Source organism: Morus notabilis, unplaced genomic scaffold, assembly GCF_000414095.1.
Source record: "Morus notabilis unplaced genomic scaffold, ASM41409v2 Scaffold508, whole genome shotgun sequence".
In the NCBI taxonomy this organism is placed as follows: domain Eukaryota; kingdom Viridiplantae; phylum Streptophyta; class Magnoliopsida; order Rosales; family Moraceae; genus Morus; species Morus notabilis.
This window is the reverse complement of record NW_010361936.1, coordinates 247550-253549: the sequence shown is the minus strand read 5'-3', so window position 1 is coordinate 253549 and position 6000 is coordinate 247550.

Genomic DNA, 6000 nt, shown 5'->3' with positions numbered 1-6000 from the left:
TATATCATAATTATATAATATATTATATAATAATAATTTTATTATATTATATTACATTTTATATATTATATTGATAGATAAAATATTAGTGTTATATATAATATAAGGATAAGTTTGTCAACATGAAAATATTCATGTTCCATTCCAAAGAATTCTTAAAATTACAACCAAACAAATGAATCAACTTTCTTTTTCATTCCATTCCCATTACCATTCTCATTCTCATTCCCATTACCATTCCCCTACTGTAACCAAGCACACCCTTAAATTTGTATAAAAACCAATATGTTTATCTTAAATTTCTCATTCCCATTCCCATTATCTTAAATTTCTTTTTCATTCTCATTCTCATTACCATTCCCCTACTATGAAAAACCAATATGTTTATCTTACAAAAGAAAGTGAGTTTATCTGATAGGTCATGAAAAAATAAATTATCAAAAGTTTTTGTTTTGAACCCTTAAATTTTTATAAAAAACGGTTTGCTTTTCATATTTTTTTTTAATTTAAAGCGATTTTGACAAAATCCAACAATTACCAGAAACTCTCCAAAAGAAACAAAAACCTGATATGCTATAATACTACTGCTTATGGCTCAAAATTGCATTCACTAATGAGAATCATACTATATATATATATATATATATATATATATATATATTGTATTTCCTATTGCCATAAACTTGTTTTGACTTATAATTAATTAAGAGAAAGTTGGTGAACTCAATCTTTGAATGCATTGTTTTATGATTTATACTATTTATTCTTGATTAATACATTTTTGACTTATATAGTTTTTTTTTACTAAAGGATATTAATCAAGTGTAAAAAATAAAAATTCAAGACGCATACATTTTAAAAACTATTTGTTTTTTTTTTTCCTTTCAAAATTAAGCACACATATCACTAATATATTCATACTGCATTTATGTGTCTCATTAGAGTTTTCATCAAACTAAAAGAATAGAAGAACGTATTTTGCAACCAACAGATTAGACAATTTAGCCCCTATTTGTTTTATTGGTTTAGTTATGTTCAACTCAGTTTGAATAGTGAGCACCGTTTGAACTGGTGTTTGGTAAACATGTAGTTTGAAGTATATTTCCCATTTGAACTGAGTTAAACAATCCAATTTAGAGTTTAGTTCCCCCTTCAAGTTCAACCGTTCAAACTATTTTTAAACAGTAAAAAGGTACTTACTCTCTTTGTTTTTCACATTTATCAAACACGAATTCAAATTTTATTTCCTATTCAAATTAAAAATTTAACTGCATATCCAAATGTCAATTTAAACTACAATTTAAACCACATAATATGAATTTTTCGGTTCAAATTAAAAAATTTAAATCAATAAAATTAAAACCAGTGAACCAAACAAGAGCTTAGTTGCTCTCATCTTAATACTGATGTGAAAATAATCTGTTATACACTCATTGACAATTAATAATAATAATAATAATAATAATAATAATAATATTGCACATGGAGTTAATATGCATGCCACTTAATAATGCTGTTGTAGAGATACTACTTTAACAGTACATATACGTCTAATTTCATTTTGAGACGATGTGTGTAAAGTTTACATCCCTCACCCCAAAATTCAAAAAAAAATAAAATAAAATCTGCATAACAACATATATATATGCATAGTTAGTTTTCTTTCCCGTTAATAAATTACAAATATTTTACAAGAGGTAATCCTCACCCTTACTTTACTTATAATCTCTCCTCGATTTCAAATGAAGTTGAGGTTTGATCAAAATTCACTCTTGAAATTTATTGCTAAGTGACTGCCTCGCATTTTTTTCTTTTTTGAACTTACATTTTATGGTAGATTCAGATTAGATGTATAATAACCGTTACGCTATATATGTACACCTGTAACCAGCCAACTTAATTAATTGATACCTTCGAGACCATATTTACTCTGTGAACAAAATGATGACCCACATATATAATACGTAGTTGTTGGGTTTCTATGTCATAGCCAGCGAAGCTTTGACAATGGGGAGACAAAAATAATGGTCGGACAAGAAATGGAAGATAAGTGTAGCCACTTATCTTCCTAGATGGATTATTGTGGCAAGCATTATGGAGCCATGGAGGAGACATTTGGATGGACAGATGGGAAAGGCCGGTGAAATGTTCTAATGTCATGGATTTTAAATACCTAAAAAATTACTTTTCCTTTTTAGAAAATAAAAAGGTCAAACACATTTTTGGGATCTAGCCAATTTAAGCACGTGCCTCATGATGATTTTCTTTCAAATATGATCATAATGAACTATATGTTATATATGGGGATATCATTAAGTCCATAAAAATCAGGATTAAGATATCAATATGGGATTATTAATGACGAGCACTCACATTTTGGGTTTTTGATAATATAGTCAAGAGTTGATTAATGGTGGTTGTTCGACTATGACTCTGGTCGACATCTATATCCCACTTTAAGGTATAGGTTGCTAATTGCTAAGGACGGAGTGAGAATTAGTGATTTATCTTTAATCCGTTGTTTTATATGAAACAAAAATATTTGTTCACTTGATTGTAGACATTATTTAACAATAATTCTACATTTAACTCTATTATAAAATGAAGAGTTTGAATCTCTCATCCTAAATAAAAAAATTAAAAAAAAAATCACACAAAAAGGTTATTAATGGTCACAAGTACTCATTATTTCATGCATATAATTATGACCGAAACAATATATAATTGACCCTGGCATGATTGCAATTTTAGTGGACACAATTATTTGTGTTCGAAAATGTTCTCAATGTATAATGACTAGCTAGCTAAAACTTAAAAAGTATTTGCTTAGACAAATTAGTTGAGATTGGATTTCTAGGGCAAAATGCCACTGAAATCGAGAGTTAGAACTGACCAGTACTTGGATTTTCTAGCTTGCTTGATGCTGTAATAGAGTGTTATTTAGCTCTCAGACATATAGCAGTGGTGAAAAGGAAATAATACATTCGTTACAAAATTCTGTATATTTTTGTGTCTAATATATGCTTGTATGTATATATATGATTTATCACAGGACATCATATAAATATTCCTGTAACAACCAGAAGAATTAAACATATTTAATTATGTTAATTGTGATATATTAGTGGGCCTAATATTAATTTTCTCAATTAATCATGTTATTAAGATTTTCTTAACATTAAATTTTTACGTTATTCCACAAAATTTTAATTACTTTAAGTTTTTACAATTCCACCTCAAAAGTTTTGAAAATACACTTACTTTTCCTCTAAATACCATTTAATACATTTTTTTCTCCTTTTCTTTTCTTTTTCTTTTTCCTTTTATTTTCTTTCTTTCTTTTCCTTTTTCTCTCTCTCTTTCCCTTTTTTTTCTTTCCTTTCCCCCACAAACCCCCTCCCCCGACTCCTCTCTCTCTTTCTTTCTTTCTTTCGTTTTCTCTTCTCTCTCTCTCCTCCGTTTTCCTCACCACCGGTCACCTTCCCTTCTCTTTTTCTCCAGCCGCCCACCCACTCTCACTCTCTCTCTCTCCCGCATTCCTTTTCTCTCTCCCTTGCTCTCTCTTTTTCTCATTTTCTCTCTCTCACTCTCTCTCTCTTGGGTGTTCCTGCCGAAGCAGGAAAGAAAAAAAAGAGAGGAAAACTTTAACTTGAATTATGAAGTTGTTTGCAAACTTTGGATTTGAGTCAAGGCACACTAATAGGAAATAATTGTACATAATTGAACTAGACTTGTTTTAGAGGTGAGATCTCAATTCTAAAACATTGTTTTAATGACGAAGCTAGCGGCATGATTGGACGTGGAGCTTCAAGAATAGACGATTGGACAAAGAATAGATGATTGGACAACGTGAAGTTATCCATAGACTAAATTGTCAAGAGATAGGATATTCTTGTCCATATCATTGTTAGCCTGTTTTAAATATATTTGGCCTATGAAAACGTTTTATAGATAAAAACGTATTTGAAATCATTGAAACCTAAAGAAGAGTTTTATATGATATTTTCTTAAAATGAGATATTTTAAGAAACGGTAACATGCTGATGGCCTGAGAGATCGGGGTATGGAGATCGTATCCATGAGGGTAGGTCTTGAAACCCGTACGGGCTACTACAATGGTGATATCATGGCCTTGCGATAAGGTAAGTGAGTCATCATGAACCACTTACTGTAATATGGACTTTTGAGACTTACTTTTATTTCCATCTATTAAAAATGATGTTCGGTTTTGAATGACATGTTCAGACCCTACACTTCCATTTATTGATTCGGTTTTATAAAATTATATCCTACTTGGTCTTTCGCTCACTATTTCTATGTTTCAATATATTAAACCCCTCCAGAGTTAGCGGTTTAGATTTACAGCATGGCAAGTGGATGTCAATGGATTGAAGGCACGAGATTCGAAGCGGTTCGTTTGTTTTGAATTTACAGTTTTTAATTCTGAGATGTACTATATTTGTATATATAAATTGTATTGGTCGATATTGTCCTAGAGTTGTACTATTTTCCTTAGATTTTATGGACTATTTTAGTATTATTTGTAAAAGAAAGACTCCAGAACAATGTATTTTAATATCTACTTTGTGAATATGTATTTTTCTTGAATTTTGTTGATTAATCTCATTTAATTAAACTTAATTCTTCTAATAATCACGGTCTCTGGGGTGACAATTCTCCTAAAAAAATTATAAACATATTGCTCCTTAAAAAAGTAGACACGTCAATATTTCGGCGTTAATAAGCGGTTAAACTAGATGCTAGATGAAGGCATATATTTTGAACCAAATAATCAAGAGATATTGTTTCTGTTTTGTTGTGCGTGTATGTGTTTTTTTTTCTTTTTTTTTTTTTGGGAAAATAAAAGTATTTATTTGATCCTAGTGTATATTTCGCTAACTTCGGTTTGTAAAATTAAAATCCCCTTCATCATTGGAAGATAGAATTCGAAACCCCAATATGTCGCTGAAAAAAAATAAAATGAAAAATGGAAGGAAAGAAAATGTATTATATATAATATAAAGCTTATCAATTGTGTGCATTTCTACACAATAATTTTCAAGCTATAAATTATTAATGGTGACCAACATTGACTTAGGACACATCAAACCATGACATACTCTTATGCAGTTGAAGTGGACAGACGTCATGCACGTCGGAATCTTATCAACTAGGAAGAACTAGGCTCTTGATATTTGTATATGAAGAATTCCGAAGACTACAACACGCATGAAACATTTACAGCGTGTTTGGTAAAGGAGTTTAAACCCCGTTTAAGTGATTATGTGTAGTGTTTTTTCTCATAAAAATTTAAATTTTAGTCAAAACCATCTGGTTTGGACCCATGAACTAAACAAGTGACAGGAAAGAGGAAGGAAAAACTTTGATTATATTTTTGTATTTTTTAATCTTTAGTTTAAACAAGAGTAAACTCAATAGTTTGCAACTCAAAACAGAAGGTTTTCATAGAATCATATGCATACCCATAGTTAAGTTCATATGTATTGATTGCAAAGTCAGCCTCAATATGTCAAATAGGTGCTAAGGAAATGATCGACTTAGTTGACTCTGGGCAGTGCAAGTTCAGCACAAAGCAAACACTTGAGCAGTATATGTGCATTGTAGGTGAATCAGAACGTGGGCAGTGAATCAATTTGCCATAGCTGATTCAGTGCTCTAATACTGATCTTATAACTTCCTATTCATTTTGCTTCAATATGTGGAACCCATGTGTTGGGAGTGCGCGAACAAACGTCCCACATTGGCTAAATAGATCATGTACACATATAATGAGGTTAAAGGTGCTTCGAGTATTCCTCTTAAAACGTCGGTTTTTTTATTAGATGTAACGCCGAGCACTAACAAGCGATATCAGAAACAGACTCTAAATGTAGCTGCACACACAATATGATGAGAAAAATAGGCTCTTGAGATACACAACCACAAACAACATGGAGATAAATCTGACCTTTTTAAAAAAAATAAATAAAGCTAAGATAA